Genomic DNA, 19,737 nt, shown 5'->3' with positions numbered 1-19,737 from the left:
CCTGTACTTGCGACAAAAAGGCGGACCTGTGTGGTGAACAAATATTTATGTATGAGCGACATGGCTCCGGCTGCCTCGCCGTGCCCACTGGTGAACTGCAGCCACGAGCAATCTTTTATAGGTTGGTCAGATGACGTCACAGTAACTGGAAGATCCCAGAGAAAACTGGGTCTACGCAGCTGTGGCCCCTGGAGCCGCAGCAATGGTGATAGACGATGTCTTTTACGTGGTAATCCTCTCGAATCGTTGAACCAGTTCCCATGCTTCCTTGAGTTGCGCAGGCGTATTCATCTATTCTATGCACCGGTTTGGCTCCTATACTGGCGACAAAAAGGCGGGCCTGTGTGGTGAACAAATATTTATGTATGAGCGACATGGTTCCGGCTATCTCGCTGTGCCCACTGGTGAAGTGCAGCCACGGGCAATCTTTTATAGGTTGGTCAGAAGACGTCACAGTAACTGGAAGATCCCTGAGGAGAACACTGGAGCTACGCAGCTGTGGCCCCTGGAGCCGCAGCAGTGGTGATAGACGTTGTCTTTTACGTGGTATCCTCTCGAACCGTTGAACCCGTTCCCACGCCTCCTTGAGTTGCGCAGGCGTATTCATCTATTCCATGCACCGGTTTGCCTCCTATACTTCCGACAAAAAGGCGGACCTGTGTGGTGAACAAATATTTATGTATGAGCGACATGGTACCGGCTGCCTCGCCGTGCCCACTGGTGAACTGCAGCCATGGGCAATCTTTTATAGGTTGGTCAGATGACGTCACAGTAACTGGAAGATCCATAGGAGAACACTGGGGCTACGCAGCTGAGGCCCCTGGAGCATCAGCAATGGTGATAGACGATGTCTTTTACGTGGTAATCCTCTCGAACCGTTGAAAAAGTTCCCATGCTTCCTTGAGTTGCGCAGGCGTATTCATCTACTCTATGCACCGGTTTGGCTCTTATACTTGCGACAAAAAGGCGGGCCTGTGTGATGAAAAAATATTTATGTATGAGCGACATGGTTCCGGCTGCCTCGCCGTGCCCACTGGTGAACTGCAGCCACGGGCAATCTTTTTTAGGTTGGTCAGATGACGTCACAGTAACTGGAAGATCCCAGAGGAGAACACTGGAGCTACGCAGCTATGGCCCCTGGAGCCGCAGCAATGGTGATAGACGATGTCTTTTATGTGGCAATCCTCTCGAACTGTTGAACCCGTTCCCACGCCTCCTTGAGTTGCGCAGGCATATTCATCTATTCCATGCACCGGTTTGCCTCCTATACTTCCGACAAAAAGGCGGACTTGTGTGGTGAACAAATATTTATGTATGAGCGACATGGTACCGGCTGCCTCGCCGTGCCCACTGGTGAACTGCAGCCACGAGCAATCATTTATAGGTTGGTCAGATGACGTCACAGTAACTGGAAGATCCCAGAGAAAACTGGGGCTACGCAGCTGTGGCCCCTGGAGCCGCAGTAATGGTGATAGACGATGGCTTTTACGTGGTAATCCTCTCGAATCGTTTACCAGTTCCCATGCTTCCTTGAGTTGCGCAGGCGTATTCATCTACTCTATGCACCGGTTTGGCTCCTATACTTGCGACAAAAAGGCGGGCTTGTGTGGTGAACAAATATTTATGTATGAGCGACATGGTTCCGGCTGCCTCACCGTGCCCACTGGTGAACTGCAGCCACGGGCAATCTTTTATAGGTTGGTCAGAAGACGTCACAGTAACTGGAAGATCCCTGATGAGAACACTGGAGCTACGCAGCTGTGGCCCCTGTAGCCGCAGCAGTGGTGATAGACGTTGTCTTTTACCTGGTATCCTCTCGAACCGTTGAACCCGTTCCCACGCCTCCTTCAGTTGCGCAGGCGTATTCATCTATTCCATGCACCGGTTTGGTTTCTATACTTGTGACAAAAAGGCGGACCTGTGTGGTGAACAAATATTTATGGATGAGCGACATGGTTCCGGCTTCATCGTCGTTCCCACTGTTGAACTGCAGCAACGGGCATTCTTTTATAGGTTGGTCAGATGACGTCACAGTAACTGGAAGATCCCAGAGGAGAACACTGGAGCTACGCAGCTATGGCCCCTGGAGCCGCAGCAATGGTGATAGACGATGTCTTTTATGTGGTAATCCTCTCGAACCGTTGAACCCGTTCCCACGCCTCCTTGAGTTGCGCAGGCCTATTCATCTATTCCATGCACCGGTTTGGCTCCTATACTTCCGACAAAAAGGCGGACCTGTGTGGTGAACAAATATTTATGTATGAGCGACATGGCTCCGGCTGCCTCGCCGTGCCCACTGGTGAACTGCAGCCACGAGCAATCTTTTATAGGTTGGTCAGAAGACGTCACAGTAACGGGAAGATCCCAGAGGAGAACACTGGAGCTACGCAGCTGTGGCCCCTGGAGCCACAGCAGTGGTGATAGACGTTGTCTTTTATGTGGTAATCCTCTCGAACCGTTGAACCCGTTCCCACGCCTCCTTGAAATGCACAGGCGTATTCATCTATTCCATGCACCGGTTTGGCTCCTATACTTGCGACAAAAAGGCGGGCCTGTGTGGTGAAAAAATATTTATGTATGAGCGACATGGTTCCGGCTGCCTCGCCGTGCCCACTGGTGAACTGCAGCCATGGGCAATCTGTTATAGGTTGGTCAGATGACGTCACAGTAACTGGAAGATCCCAGAGGAGAACACTGGGGCTACGCAGCTGTAGCCCCTGGAGCAGCAGCAATGGTGATAGACGATGTCTTTTACGTGGTAATCCTCTCGAACCGTTGAACCAGTTCCCATGCTTCCTTGAGTTGCGCAGGCGTATTCATCTATTCCATGCACCGGTTTGGCTCCTATACTTGCGACAAAAAGGCGGACCTGTGTGGTGAACAAATATTTGTGGATGAGCGACATGGTTCCGGCTTCATCGTCGTTCCCACTGTTGAACTGCAGCAACGGGCATTCTTTTATAGGTTGGTCAGATGACGTCACAGTAACTGGAAGATCCCAGAGGAGAACACTGGAGCTACGCAGCTGTGGCCCCTGGAGCCACAGCAGTGGTGATAGACGTTGTCTTTTATGTGGTAATCCTCTCGAACCGTTGAACCCGTTCCCACGCCTCCTTGAGTTGCACAGGCGTATTCATCTATTCCATGCACCGGTTTGGCTCCTATACTTGCGACAAAAAGGCGGGCCTGTGTGGTGAAAAAATATTTATGTATGAGCGACATGGTTCCGGCTGCCTCGCCGTGCCAACTGGTGAACTGCAGCCACGGGCAATCTTTTTTAGGTTGGTCAGATGACGTCACAGTAACTGGAAGATCCCAGAGGAGAACACTGGAGCTACGTAGCTGTGGCCCCTGGAGCCGCAGCAATGGTGATAGACGATGTCTTTTATGTGGCAATCCTCTCGAACCGTTGAACCCGTTCCCACGCCTCCTTGAAATGCACAGGCGTATTCATCTATTCCATGCACCGGTTTGGCTCCTATACTTGCGACAAAAAGGCGGGCCTGTGTGGTGAAAAAATATTTATGTATGAGCGACATGCTTCCGGCTGCCTCGCCGTGCCCACTGGTGAACTGCAGCCACGGGCAATCTTTTTTAGGTTGGTCAGATGACGTCACAGTAACTGGAAGATCCCAGAGGAGAACACTGGAGCTACGTAGCTATGGCCCCTGGAGCCGCAGCAATGGTGATAGACGATGTCTTTTATGTGGCAATCCTCTCGAACCGTTGAACCCGTTCCCACGCCTCCTTGAGTTGCGCAGGCGTATTCATCTATTCCATGCACCGGTTTGGCTCCTATACTTGCGACAAAAAGGCGGGCCTGTGTGGTGAAAAAATATTTATGTATCAGCGACATGGTTCCCGCTGCCTCGCCGTGCCCACTGGTGAACTGCAGCCACGGGCAATCTTTTTTAGGTTGGTCAGATGACGTCACAGTGACTGGAAGATCCCAGAGGAGAACACTGGGGCTATGCAGCTGAGGCCCCTGGAGCAGCAGCAATGGTGATAGACGATGTCTTTTACGTGGTAATCCTCTCGAACCGTTGAAAAAGTTCCCATGCCTCCTTGAGTTGCGCAGGCGTATTCATCTACTCTATGCACCGGTTTGGCTCCTATACTTGCGAAAAAAGGCGGGCCTGTGTGGTGAAAAAATATTTATGTATGAGCAACATGGTTCCGGCTGCCTCGCCGTGCCCACTGGTGAGCTGCAGCCATGGGCAATCTTTTATAGGTTGGTCAGATGACGTCACAGTAACGGGAAGATCCCAGAGAAAACTGGGGCTACGCAGCTTTTGCCCCTGGAGCCGCAGCAATGGTGATAGACGATGTCTTTTATGTGGTAATCCTCTCGAACCGTTGAACCCGTTCCCACGCCTCCTTGAGTTGCGCAGGCGTATTCATCTACTCCATGCACTGGTTTCGCTCCTGTACTTGCGACAAAAAGGCAGACCTGTGTGGTGAACAAATATTTATGTATGAGCGACATGGCTCCGGCTGCCTCGCCGTGCCCACTGGTGAACTGCAGCCACGAGCAATCTTTTATAGGTTGGTCAGATGACGTCACAGTAACTGGAAGATCCCTGATGAGAACACTGGAGCTACGCAGCTGTGGCTCCTGGAGCCTCAGCAGTGGTGATAGACGTTGTCTTTTACGTGGTATCCTCTCGAACCGTTGAACCCGTTCCCACGCCTCCTTGAGTTGCGCAGGCGTATTCATCTATTCCATGCACCGGTTTGGCTCCTATACTTCCGACAAAAAGGCGGACCTGTGTGGTGAACAAATATTTATGTATGAGCGACATGGTTCCGGCTGCCTCGCCGTGCCCACTGGTGAACTGCAGCCATGGGCAATCTTTTATAGGTTGGTCAGATGATGTCACAGTAACTGGAAGATCCCAGAGGAGAACACTGGGGCTACGCAGCTGTGGCCCCTGGAGCAGCAGCAATTGTGATAGACGATGTTTTTTACGTGGTAATCCTCTCGAACCGTTGAACCAGTTCCCATGCTTCCTTGAGTTGCGCAGGCGTATTCATCTACTCCATGCACTGGTTTCGCTCCTGTACTTGCGACAAAAAGGCGGACCTGTGTGGTGAACAAATATTTATGTATGAGCGACATGGCTCCGGCTGCCTCGCCGTGCCCACTGGTGAACTGCAGCCATGGGCAATCTGTTATAGGTTGGTCAGATGACGTCACAGTAACTGGAAGATCCCAGAGGAGAACACTGGGGCTACGCAGCTGTAGCCCCTGGAGCAACAGCAATGGTGATAGACGATGTCTTTTACGTGGTAATCCTCTCGAACCGTTGAACCAGTTCCCATGCTTCCTTGAGTTGCGCAGGCGTATTCATCTATTCCATGCACCGGTTTGGCTCCTATACTTGCGACAAAAAGGCGGACCTGTGTGGTGAACAAATATTTGTCGATGAGCGACATGGTTCCGGCTTCATCGTCGTTCCCACTGTTGAACTGCAGCAACGGGCATTCTTTTATAGGTTGGTCAGATGACGTCACAGTAACTGGAAGATCCCAGAGGAGAACACTGGAGCTACGCAGCTATGGCCCCTGGAGCCGCAGCAATGGTGATAGACGATGTCTTTTATGTGGTAATCCTCTCGAACCGTTGAACTCGTTCCCACGCCTCCTTGAGTTGCGCAGGCGTATTCATCTATTCCATGCACCGGTTTGGCTCCTATACTTCCTACAAAAAGGCGGACCTGTGTGGTGAACAAATATTTATGTATGAGCGACATGGCTCCGGCTGCCTCGCCGTGCCCACTGGTGAACTGCAGCCACGAGCAATCTTTTATAGGTTGGTCAGAAGACGTCACAGTAACTGGAAGATCCCAGAGGAGAACACTGGAGCTACGCAGCTGTGGCCCCTGGAGCCACAGCAGTGGTGATAGACGTTGTCTTTTATGTGGTAATCCTCTCGAACCGTTGAACCCGTTCCCACGCCTCCTTGAGTTGCACAGGCGTATTCATCTATTCCATGCACCGGTTTGGCTCCTATACTTGCGACAAAAAGGCGGGCCTGTGTGGTGAAAAAATATTTATGTATGAGCGACATGGTTCCGGCTGCCTCGCCGTGCCCACTGGTGAACTGCAGCCACGGGCAATCTTTTTTAGGTTGGTCAGATGACGTCACAGTAACTGGAAGATCCCAGAGGAGAACACTGGAGCTACGTAGCTATGGCCCCTGGAGCCGCAGCAATGGTGATAGACGATGTCTTTTATGTGGCAATCCTCTCGAACCGTTGAACCCGTTCCCACGCCTCCTTGAGTTGCGCAGGCGTATTCATCAATTCCATGCACCGGTTTGGCTTCTATACTTGCGACAAAAAGGCGGGCCTGTGTGGTGAAAAAATATTTATGTATGAGCGACATGGTTCCGGCTGCCTTGCCGTGCCCACTGGTGAACTGCAGCCACGGGCAATCTTTTTTAGGTTGGTCAGATGACGTCACAGTAACTGGAAGATCCCAGAGGAGAACACTGGAGCTACGCAGCTGTGGCCCGTGGAGCCGCAGCAATGGTGATAGACGATGTCTTTTATGTGGTAATCCTCTCGAACCGTTGAACCCGTTCCCACGCCTCCTTGAGTTGCGCAGGCGTATTCATCTACTCCATGCACTGGTTTCGCTCCTGTACTTGCGACAAAAAGGCAGACCAGTGTGGTGAACAAATATTTATGTATGAGCGACATGGCTCCGGCTGCCTAGCCGTGCCCACTGGTGAACTGCAGCCACGAGCAATCTTTTATAGGTTGGTCAGATGACGTCACAGTAACTGGAAGATCCCTGATGAGAACACTGGAGCTACGCAGCTGTGGCTCCTGGAGCCGCAGCAGTGGTGATAGACGTTGTCTTTTACGTGGTATCCTCTCGAACCGTTGAACCTGTTCCCACGCCTCCTTGAGTTGCGCAGGCGTATTCATCTATTCCATGCACCGGTTTGGCTCCTATACTTCCGACAAAAAGGCGGACCTGTGTGGTGAACAAATATTTATGTATGAGCGACATGGTTCCGGCTGCCTCGCCGTGCCCACTTGTGAACTGCAGCCACGGGCAATCTTTTTTAGGTTGGTCAGATGACGTCACAGTAACTGGAAGATCCCAGAGGAGAACACTGGAGCTACGTAGCTATGGCCCCTGGAGCCGCAGCAATGGTGATAGACGATGTCTTTTATGTGGCAATCCTCTCGAACCGTTGAACCCGTTCCCACGCCTCCTTGAGTTGCGCAGGCGTATTCATCAATTCCATGCACCGGTTTGGCTTCTATACTTGCGACAAAAAGGCGGGCCTGTGTGGTGAAAAAATATGTATGTATGAGCGACATGGTTCCGGCTGCCTCGCCGTGCCCACTGGTGAATTGCAGCCATGGGCAATCTTTTATAGGTTGGTCAGATGATGTCACAGTAACTGGAAGATCCATAGGACAACACTGGGGCTACGCAGCTGAGGCCCCTGGAGCAGCAGCAATGGTGATAGACGATGTCTTTTACGTGGTAATCCTCTCGAACCATTGAAAAAGTTCCCATGCCTCCTTGAGTTGCGCAGGCGTATTCATCTACTCTATGCACCGGTTTGGCTCCTATACTTGCGAAAAAAGGCGGGCCTGTGTGGTGAAAAAATATTTATGTATGAGCGACATGGTTCCGGCTGCCTCGCCGTGCCCACTGGTGAACTGCAGCCACGGGCAATCTTTTATAGGTTGGTCAGATGACGTCACAGTAACTGGAAGATCCCGGAGGAGAACACTGGAGCTACGTAGCTATGGCCCCTGGAGCCTCAGCAATGGTGATAGACGATGTCTTTTATGTGGCAATCCTCTCGAACCGTTGAACCCGTTCCCACGCCTCCTTGAGTTGCGCAGGCGTATTCATCTATTCCATGCACCGGTTTGGCTCCTGTACTTGCGACAAAAAGGCGGACCTGTGTGGTGAACAAATATTTATGTATGAGCGACATGGTTCCGGCTGCCTCGCCGTGCCCACTGGTGAACTGCAGCCACGGGCAATCTTTTATAGGTTGGTCAGATGACGTCACAGTAACAGGAAGATCCCAGAGGAGAACACTGGAGCTACGCAGCTGTGGCCCGTGGAGCCGCAGCAATGGTGATAGACGATGTCTTTTATGTGGTAATCCTCTCGAACCGTTGAACCCGTTCCCACGCCTCCTTGAGTTGCGCAGGCGTATTCATCTACTCCATGCACTGGTTTCGCTCCTGTACTTGCGACAAAAAGGCAGACCAGTGTGGTGAACAAATATTTATGTATGAGCGACATGGCTCCGGCTGCCTAGCCGTGCCCACTGGTGAACTGCAGCCACGAGCAATCTTTTATAGGTTGGTCAGATGACGTCACAGTAACTGGAAGATCCCTGATGAGAACACTGGAGCTACGCAGCTGTGGCTCCTGGAGCCGCAGCAGTGGTGATAGACGTTGTCTTTTACGTGGTATCCTCTCGAACCGTTGAACCTGTTCCCACGCCTCCTTGAGTTGCGCAGGCGTATTCATCTATTCCATGCACCGGTTTGGCTCCTATACTTCCGACAAAAAGGCGGACCTGTGTGGTGAACAAATATTTATGTATGAGCGACATGGTTCCGGCTGCCTCGCCGTGCCCACTTGTGAACTGCAGCCACGGGCAATCTTTTTTAGGTTGGTCAGATGACGTCACAGTAACTGGAAGATCCCAGAGGAGAACACTGGAGCTACGTAGCTATGGCCCCTGGAGCCGCAGCAATGGTGATAGACGATGTCTTTTATGTGGCAATCCTCTCGAACCGTTGAACCCGTTCCCACGCCTCCTTGAGTTGCGCAGGCGTATTCATCAATTCCATGCACCGGTTTGGCTTCTATACTTGCGACAAAAAGGCGGGCCTGTGTGGTGAAAAAATATGTATGTATGAGCGACATGGTTCCGGCTGCCTCGCCGTGCCCACTGGTGAATTGCAGCCATGGGCAATCTTTTATAGGTTGGTCAGATGATGTCACAGTAACTGGAAGATCCATAGGACAACACTGGGGCTACGCAGCTGAGGCCCCTGGAGCAGCAGCAATGGTGATAGACGATGTCTTTTACGTGGTAATCCTCTCGAACCATTGAAAAAGTTCCCATGCCTCCTTGAGTTGCGCAGGCGTATTCATCTACTCTATGCACCGGTTTGGCTCCTATACTTGCGAAAAAAGGCGGGCCTGTGTGGTGAAAAAATATTTATGTATGAGCGACATGGTTCCGGCTGCCTCGCCGTGCCCACTGGTGAACTGCAGCCACGGGCAATCTTTTATAGGTTGGTCAGATGACGTCACAGTAACTGGAAGATCCCGGAGGAGAACACTGGAGCTACGTAGCTATGGCCCCTGGAGCCTCAGCAATGGTGATAGACGATGTCTTTTATGTGGCAATCCTCTCGAACCGTTGAACCCGTTCCCACGCCTCCTTGAGTTGCGCAGGCGTATTCATCTATTCCATGCACCGGTTTGGCTCCTGTACTTGCGACAAAAAGGCGGACCTGTGTGGTGAACAAATATTTATGTATGAGCGACATGGTTCCGGCTGCCTCGCCGTGCCCACTGGTGAACTGCAGCCACGGGCAATCTTTTATAGGTTGGTCAGATGACGTCACAGTAACAGGAAGATCCCAGAGGAGAACACTGGAGCTACGCAGCTGTGGCCCGTGGAGCCGCAGCAATGGTGATAGACGATGTCTTTTATGTGGTAATCCTCTCGAACCGTTGAACCCGTTCCCACGCCTCCTTGAGTTGCGCAGGCGTATTCATCTACTCCATGCACTGGTTTCGCTCCTGTACTTGCGACAAAAAGGCAGACCAGTGTGGTGAACAAATATTTATGTATGAGCGACATGGCTCCGGCTGCCTAGCCGTGCCCACTGGTGAACTGCAGCCACGAGCAATCTTTTATAGGTTGGTCAGATGACGTCACAGTAACTGGAAGATCCCTGATGAGAACACTGGAGCTACGCAGCTGTGGCTCCTGGAGCCGCAGCAGTGGTGATAGACGTTGTCTTTTACGTGGTATCCTCTCGAACCGTTGAACCTGTTCCCACGCCTCCTTGAGTTGCGCAGGCGTATTCATCTATTCCATGCACCGGTTTGGCTCCTATACTTCCGACAAAAAGGCGGACCTGTGTGGTGAACAAATATTTATGTATGAGCGACATGGTTCCGGCTGCCTCGCCGTGCCCACTTGTGAACTGCAGCCACGGGCAATCTTTTTTAGGTTGGTCAGATGACGTCACAGTAACTGGAAGATCCCAGAGGAGAACACTGGAGCTACGTAGCTATGGCCCCTGGAGCCGCAGCAATGGTGATAGACGATGTCTTTTATGTGGCAATCCTCTCGAACCGTTGAACCCGTTCCCACGCCTCCTTGAGTTGCGCAGGCGTATTCATCAATTCCATGCACCGGTTTGGCTTCTATACTTGCGACAAAAAGGCGGGCCTGTGTGGTGAAAAAATATGTATGTATGAGCGACATGGTTCCGGCTGCCTCGCCGTGCCCACTGGTGAACTGCAGCCACGGACAATCTTTTTTAGGTTGGTCAGATGACGTCACAGTAACTGGAAGATCCCAGAGGAGAACACTGGAGCTACGCAGCTGTGGCCCGTGGAGCCGCAGCAATGGTGATAGACGATGTCTTTTATGTGGTAATCCTCTCGAACCATTCAACCCGTTCCCACGCCTCCTTGAGTTGCGCAGGCGTATTCATCTATTCCATGCACCGGTTTGGCTCCTATACTTCCGACAAAAAGGCGGACCTGTGTGGTGAACAAATATTTATGTATGAGCGACATGGTTCCGGCTGCCTCGCCGTGCCCACTGGTGAATTGCAGCCATGGGCAATCTTTTATAGGTTGGTCAGATGATGTCACAGTAACTGGAAGATCCATAGGACAACACTGGGGCTACGCAGCTGAGGCCCCTGGAGCAGCAGCAATGGTGATAGACGATGTCTTTTACGTGGTAATCCTCTCGAACCGTTGAAAAAGTTCCCATGCCTCCTTGAGTTGCGCAGGCGTATTCATCTACTCTATGCACCGGTTTGGCTCCTATACTTGCGAAAAAAGGCGGGCCTGTGTGGTGAAAAAATATTTATGTATGAGCGACATGGTTCCGGCTGCCTCGCCTTGCCCACTGGTGAACTGCAGCCACGGGCAATCTTTTTTAGGTTGGTCAGATGACGTCACAGTAACTGGAAGATCCCGGAGGAGAACACTGGAGCTACGTAGCTATGGCCCCTGGAGCCTCAGCAATGGTGATAGACGATGTCTTTTATGTGGCAATCCTCTCGAACCGTTGAACCCGTTCCCACGCCTCCTTGAGTTGCGCAGGCGTATTAATTTATTCCATGCACCGGTTTGGCTCCTATACTTGCAACAAAAAGGCGGACCTGTTTGGTGGACAAATATTTCTGGATGAGTGACATGGTTCCTGCCGCCTCACCGTGCCCACTGGTGAACTGCAGCCATGGGCGATCTTTTATACGTTTGTCAGATGACGTCACAGTAACTGGAAGATCCCACAGGAGAACACTGGGGCTACGCTGCTGTGGCTCCTGGTGCCGCAGCAATGGTGATAGGCGATGTCTTTTATGTGGTAATCCTCTCGACATGTTGAACCCGTGCCCACACCTCCTAGAGTTGCGCAGGCGTATTCATCTACTCACTGCACTGGTTTGGCCTCTATACTTGCGACAAATAGGCGGACATGTGTGGTGAACAAATATTCATGGATGAGCGACATAGTTCTGGCTGCCTCGCCGGGCCGACTGGTGAACAGCAGCCAAGGGCCATCTTTTATAGTTTGGTCAGATGACGTCACAGTAACTTGAAGATCCAGGAGGGGAACACTGGGGCTGCGTAGCTGTGTCCCCTGGAGCCGCAGCACTGGTGATAGGCGATGTCTTTTATGGGGTAAACCTCTCGAACCGTTGAACCCGTGCACATGCATCCTTGAGTTGCACAGGCGTATTCATCTACTCAATTCACTGGTTTGGCTCATATACGTGCGAAAAAAAGGCGGACCTTTTTGGTGGAGTAATATTTCTGGATTAGAGACATGGTTCGGCGACCTCGCCGTGCCCACTCGTGAACTCCAGCCAAGGGCGATCATTTATACGTTGGTTAGATGACGTCACAGTAACTGGAGGATCCCAGTGGAGAACACTGGGGCTACGCAGCTGTGGCCCCTGGAGCCGCAGCAATGGTGATAGGCAATGTCTTTTATCTGGTCATCCTCTCGAACCGTTGAACCCGTACCCACGCCTCCTTGAGTTGCGCAGGTGTATTCATCTACTCCATGCACTAGTTTCGCTCCTGTACTTGCGACAAAAAGGCGGACCTGTGTGGTGAACAAATATTTATGTATGAGCGACATGGCTCCGGCTGCCTCGCCGTGCCCACTGGTGAACTGCAGCCACGAGCAATCTTTTATAGGTTGGTCAGATGACGTCACAGTAACTGGAAGATCCCAGAGAAAACTGGGTCTACGCAGCTGTGGCCCCTGGAGCCGCAGCAATGGTGATAGACGATGTCTTTTACGTGGTAATCCTCTCGAATCGTTGAACCAGTTCCCATGCTTCCTTGAGTTGCGCAGGCGTATTCATCTATTCTATGCACCGGTTTGGCTCCTATACTGGCGACAAAAAGGCGGGCCTGTGTGGTGAACAAATATTTATGTATGAGCGACATGGTTCCGGCTATCTCGCTGTGCCCACTGGTGAAGTGCAGCCACGGGCAATCTTTTATAGGTTGGTCAGAAGACGTCACAGTAACTGGAAGATCCCTGAGGAGAACACTGGAGCTACGCAGCTGTGGCCCCTGGAGCCGCAGCAGTGGTGATAGACGTTGTCTTTTACGTGGTATCCTCTCGAACCGTTGAACCCGTTCCCACGCCTCCTTGAGTTGCGCAGGCGTATTCATCTATTCCATGCACCGGTTTGCCTCCTATACTTCCGACAAAAAGGCGGACCTGTGTGGTGAACAAATATTTATGTATGAGCGACATGGTACCGGCTGCCTCGCCGTGCCCACTGGTGAACTGCAGCCATGGGCAATCTTTTATAGGTTGGTCAGATGACGTCACAGTAACTGGAAGATCCATAGGAGAACACTGGGGCTACGCAGCTGAGGCCCCTGGAGCATCAGCAATGGTGATAGACGATGTCTTTTACGTGGTAATCCTCTCGAACCGTTGAAAAAGTTCCCATGCTTCCTTGAGTTGCGCAGGCGTATTCATCTACTCTATGCACCGGTTTGGCTCCTATACTTGCGACAAAAAGGCGGGCCTGTGTGATGAAAAAATATTTATGTATGAGCGACATGGTTCCGGCTGCCTCGCCGTGCCCACTGGTGAACTGCAGCCACGGGCAATCTTTTTTAGGTTGGTCAGATGACGTCACAGTAACTGGAAGATCCCAGAGGAGAACACTGGAGCTACGCAGCTATGGCCCCTGGAGCCGCAGCAATGGTGATAGACGATGTCTTTTATGTGGCAATCCTCTCGAACTGTTGAACCCGTTCCCACGCCTCCTTGAGTTGCGCAGGCATATTCATCTATTCCATGCAGCGGTTTGCCTCCTATACTTCCGACAAAAAGGCGGACTTGTGTGGTGAACAAATATTTATGTATGAGCGACATGGTACCGGCTGCCTCGCCGTGCCCACTGGTGAACTGCAGCCACGAGCAATCATTTATAGGTTGGTCAGATGACGTCACAGTAACTGGAAGATCCCAGAGAAAACTGGGGCTACGCAGCTGTGGCCCCTGGAGCCGCAGTAATGGTGATAGACGATGGCTTTTACGTGGTAATCCTCTCGAATCGTTGAACCAGTTCCCATGCTTCCTTGAGTTGCGCAGGCGTATTCATCTACTCTATGCACCGGTTTGGCTCCTATACTTGCGACAAAAAGGCGGGCTTGTGTGGTGAACAAATATTTATGTATGAGCGACATGGTTCCGGCTGCCTCACCGTGCCCACTGGTGAACTGCAGCCACGGGCAATCTTTTATAGGTTGGTCAGAAGACGTCACAGTAACTGGAAGATCCCTGATGAGAACACTGGAGCTACGCAGCTGTGGCCCCTGGAGCCGCAGCAGTGGTGATAGACGTTGTCTTTTACCTGGTATCCTCTCGAACCGTTGAACCCGTTCCCACGCCTCCTTCAGTTGCGCAGGCGTATTCATCTATTCCATGCACCGGTTTGGTTTCTATACTTGTGTCAAAAAGGCGGACCTGTGTGGTGAACAAATATTTATGGATGAGCGACATGGTTCCGGCTTCATCGTCGTTCCCACTGTTGAACTGCAGCAACGGGCATTCTTTTATAGGTTGGTCAGATGACGTCACAGTAACTGGAAGATCCCAGAGGAGAACACTGGAGCTACGCAGCTATGGCCCCTGGAGCCGCAGCAATGGTGATAGACGATGTCTTTTATGTGGTAATCCTCTCGAACCGTTGAACCCGTTCCCACGCCTCCTTGAGTTGCGCAGGCGTATTCATCTATTCCATGCACCGGTTTGGCTCCTATACTTCCGACAAAAAGGCGGACCTGTGTGGTGAACAAATATTTATGTATGAGCGACATGGCTCCGGCTGCCTCGCCGTGCCCACTGGTGAACTGCAGCCACGAGCAATCTTTTATAGGTTGGTCAGAAGACGTCACAGTAACGGGAAGATCCCAGAGGAGAACACTGGAGCTACGCAGCTGTGGCCCCTGGAGCCACAGCAGTGGTGATAGACGTTGTCTTTTATGTGGTAATCCTCTCGAACCGTTGAACCCGTTCCCACGCCTCCTTGAAATGCACAGGCGTATTCATCTATTCCATGCACCGGTTTGGCTCCTATACTTGCGACAAAAAGGCGGGCCTGTGTGGTGAAAAAATATTTATGTATGAGCGACATGCTTCCGGCTGCCTCGCCGTGCCCACTGGTGAACTGCAGCCACGGGCAATCTTTTTTAGGTTGGTCAGATGACGTCACAGTAACTGGAAGATCCCAGAGAAAACTGGGGCTACGCAGCTTTTGCCCCTGGAGCCGCAGCAATGGTGATAGACGATGTCTTTTATGTGGTAATCCTCTCGAACCGTTGAACCCGTTCCCACGCCTCCTTGAGTTGCGCAGGCGTATTCATCTATTCCATGCACCGGTTTGGCTCCTATACTTGCGACAAAAAGGCGGGCCTGTGTGGTGAAAAAATATTTATGTATGAGCGACATGGTTCCGGCTGCCTCGCCGTGCCCACTGGTGAACTGCAGCCATGGGCAATCTGTTATAGGTTGGTCAGATGACGTCACAGTAACTGGAAGATCCCAGAGGAGAACACTGGGGCTACGCAGCTGTAGCCCCTGGAGCAGCAGCAATGGTGATAGACGATGTCTTTTACGTGGTAATCCTCTCGAACCGTTGAACCAGTTCCCATGCTTCCTTGAGTTGCGCAGGCGTATTCATCTATTCCATGCACCGGTTTGGCTCCTATACTTGCGACAAAAAGGCGGACCTGTGTGGTGAACAAATATTTGTGGATGAGCGACATGGTTCCGGCTTCATCGTCGTTCCCACTGTTGAACTGCAGCAACGGGCATTCTTTTATAGGTTGGTCAGATGACGTCACAGTAACTGGAAGATCCCAGAGGAGAACACTGGAGCTACGCAGCTGTGGCCCCTGGAGCCACAGCAGTGGTGATAGACGTTGTCTTTTATGTGGTAATCCTCTCGAACCGTTGAACCCGTTCCCACGCCTCCTTGAGTTGCACAGGCGTATTCATCTATTCCATGCACCGGTTTGGCTCCTATACTTGCGACAAAAAGGCGGGCCTGTGTGGTGAAAAAATATTTATGTATGAGCGACATGGTTCCGGCTGCCTCGCCGTGCCAACTGGTGAACTGCAGCCACGGGCAATCTTTTTTAGGTTGGTCAGATGACGTCACAGTAACTGGAAGATCCCAGAGGAGAACACTGGAGCTACGTAGCTGTGGCCCCTGGAGCCGCAGCAATGGTGATAGACGATGTCTTTTATGTGGCAATCCTCTCGAACCGTTGAACCCGTTCCCACGCCTCCTTGAAATGCACAGGCGTATTCATCTATTCCATGCACCGGTTTGGCTCCTATACTTGCGACAAAAAGGCGGGCCTGTGTGGTGAAAAAATATTTATGTATGAGCGACATGCTTCCGGCTGCCTCGCCGTGCCCACTGGTGAACTGCAGCCACGGGCAATCTTTTTTAGGTTGGTCAGATGACGTCACAGTAACTGGAAGATCCCAGAGGAGAACACTGGAGCTACGTAGCTATGGCCCCTGGAGCCGCAGCAATGGTGATAGACGATGTCTTTTATGTGGCAATCCTCTCGAACCGTTGAACCCGTTCCCACGCCTCCTTGAGTTGCGCAGGCGTATTCATCTATTCCATGCACCGGTTTGGCTCCTATACTTGCGACAAAAAGGCGGGCCTGTGTGGTGAAAAAATATTTATTTATCAGCGACATGGTTCCCGCTGCCTCGCCGTGCCCACTGGTGAACTGCAGCCACGGGCAATCTTTTTTAGGTTGGTCAGATGACGTCACAGTGACTGGAAGATCCCAGAGGAGAACACTGGGGCTATGCAGCTGAGGCCCCTGGAGCAGCAGCAATGGTGATAGACGATGTCTTTTACGTGGTAATCCTCTCGAACCGTTGAAAAAGTTCCCATGCCTCCTTGAGTTGCGCAGGCGTATTCATCTACTCTATGCACCGGTTTGGCTCCTATACTTGCGAAAAAAGGCGGGCCTGTGTGGTGAAAAAATATTTATGTATGAGCAACATGGTTCCGGCTGCCTCGCCGTGCCCACTGGTGAGCTGCAGCCATGGGCAATCTTTTATAGGTTGGTCAGATGACGTCACAGTAACGGGAAGATCCCAGAGAAAACTGGGGCTACGCAGCTTTTGCCCCTGGAGCCGCAGCAATGGTGATAGACGATGTCTTTTATGTGGTAATCCTCTCGAACCGTTGAACCCGTTCCCACGCCTCCTTGAGTTGCGCAGGCGTATTCATCTACTCCATGCACTGGTTTCGCTCCTGTACTTGCGACAAAAAGGCAGACCTGTGTGGTGAACAAATATTTATGTATGAGCGACATGGCTCCGGCTGCCTCGCCGTGCCCACTGGTGAACTGCAGCCACGAGCAATCTTTTATAGGTTGGTCAGATGACGTCACAGTAACTGGAAGATCCCTGATGAGAACACTGGAGCTACGCAGCTGTGGCTCCTGGAGCCTCAGCAGTGGTGATAGACGTTGTCTTTTACGTGGTATCCTCTCGAATCGTTGAACCCGTTCCCACGCCTCCTTGAGTTGCGCAGGCGTATTCATCTATTCCATGCACCGGTTTGGCTCCTATACTTCCGACAAAAAGGCGGACCTGTGTGGTGAACAAATATTTATGTATGAGCGACATGGTTCCGGCTGCCTCGCCGTGCCCACTGGTGAACTGCAGCCATGGGCAATCTTTTATAGGTTGGTCAGATGACGTCACAGTAACTGGAAGATCCCAGAGGAGAACACTGGGGCTACGCAGCTGTGGCCCCTGGAGCAGCAGCAATTGTGATAGACGATGTTTTTTACGTGGTAATCCTCTCGAACCGTTGAACCAGTTCCCATGCTTCCTTGAGTTGCGCAGGCGTATTCATCTACTCCATGCACTGGTTTCGCTCCTGTACTTGCGACAAAAAGGCGGACCTGTGTGGTGAACAAATATTTATGTATGAGCGACATGGCTCCGGCTGCCTCGCCGTGCCCACTGGTGAACTGCAGCCATGGGCAATCTGTTATAGGTTGGTCAGATGACGTCACAGTAACTGGAAGATCCCAGAGGAGAACACTGGGGCTACGCAGCTGTAGCCCCTGGAGCAGCAGCAATGGTGATAGACGATGTCTTTTACGTGGTAATCCTCTCGAACCGTTGAACCAGTTCCCATGCTTCCTTGAGTTGCGCAGGCGTATTCATCTATTCCATGCACCGGTTTGGCTCCTATACTTGCGACAAAAAGGCGGACCTGTGTGGTGAACAAATATTTGTCGATGAGCGACATGGTTCCGGCTTCATCGTCGTTCCCACTGTTGAACTGCAGCAACGGGCATTCTTTTATAGGTTGGTCAGATGACGTCACAGTAACTGGAAGATCCCAGAGGAGAACACTGGAGCTACGCAGCTATGGCCCCTGGAGCCGCAGCAATGGTGATAGACGATGTCTTTTATGTGGTAATCCTCTCGAACCGTTGAACCCGTTCCCACGCCTCCTTGAGTTGCACAGGCGTATTCATCTATTCCATGCACCGGTTTGGCTCCTATACTTGCGACAAAAAGGCGGGCCTGTGTGGTGAAAAAATATTTATGTATGAGCGACATGGTTCCGGCTGCCTCGCCGTGCCCACTGGTGAACTGCAGCCACGGGCAATCTTTTTTAGGTTGGTCAGATGACGTCACAGTAACTGGAAGATCCCAGAGGAGAACACTGGAGCTACGTAGCTATGGCCCCTGGAGCCGCAGCAATGGTGATAGACGATGTCTTTTATGTGGCAATCCTCTCGAACCGTTGAACCCGTTCCCACGCCTCCTTGAGTTGCGCAGGCGTATTCATCAATTCCATGCACCGGTTTGGCTTCTATACTTGCGACAAAAAGGCGGGCCTGTGTGGTGAAAAAATATTTATGTATGAGCGACATGGTTCCGGCTGCCTCGCCGTGCCCACTGGTGAACTGCAGCCACGGGCAATCTTTTATAGGTTGGTCAGATGACGTCACAGTAACTGGAAGATCCCGGAGGAGAACACTGGAGCTACGTAGCTATGGCCCCTGGAGCCTCAGCAATGGTGATAGACGATGTCTTTTATGTGGCAATCCTCTCGAACCGTTGAACCCGTTCCCACGCCTCCTTGAGTTGCGCAGGCGTATTCATCTATTCCATGCACCGGTTTGGCTCCTGTACTTGCGACAAAAAGGCGGACCTGTGTGGTGAACAAATATTTATGTATGAGCGACATGGTTCCGGCTGCCTCGCCGTGCCCACTGGTGAACTGCAGCCACGGGCAATCTTTTATAGGTTGGTCAGATGACGTCACAGTAACAGGAAGATCCCAGAGGAGAACACTGGAGCTACGCAGCTGTGGCCCGTGGAGCCGCAGCAATGGTGATAGACGATGTCTTTTATGTGGTAATCCTCTCGAACCGTTGAACCCGTTCCCACGCCTCCTTGAGTTGCGCAGGCGTATTCATCTACTCCATGCACTGGTTTCGCTCCTGTACTTGCGACAAAAAGGCAGATCAGTGTGGTGAACAAATATTTATGTATGAGCGACATGGCTCCGGCTGCCTAGCCGTGCCCACTGGTGAACTGCAGCCACGAGCAATCTTTTATAGGTTGGTCAGATGACGTCACAGTAACTGGAAGATCCCTGATGAGAACACTGGAGCTACGCAGCTGTGGCTCCTGGAGCCGCAGCAGTGGTGATAGACGTTGTCTTTTACGTGGTATCCTCTCGAACCGTTGAACCTGTTCCCACGCCTCCTTGAGTTGCGCAGGCGTATTCATCTATTCCATGCACCGGTTTGGCTCCTATACTTCTGACAAAAAGGCGGACCTGTGTGGTGAACAAATATTTATGTATGAGCGACATGGTTCCGGCTGCCCCGCCGTGCCCACTTGTGAACTGCAGCCACGGGCAATCTTTTTTAGGTTGG

The sequence above is a fragment of the Haemaphysalis longicornis genome, unplaced genomic scaffold (genome assembly GCF_048455015.1).
Source record: "Haemaphysalis longicornis isolate Haplotype H1 unplaced genomic scaffold, Haemaphysalis longicornis Haplotype H1 scaffold_14, whole genome shotgun sequence".
In the NCBI taxonomy this organism is placed as follows: Eukaryota; Metazoa; Arthropoda; class Arachnida; order Ixodida; family Ixodidae; genus Haemaphysalis; species Haemaphysalis longicornis.
Note: the sequence above shows the minus strand (reverse complement) of the source record.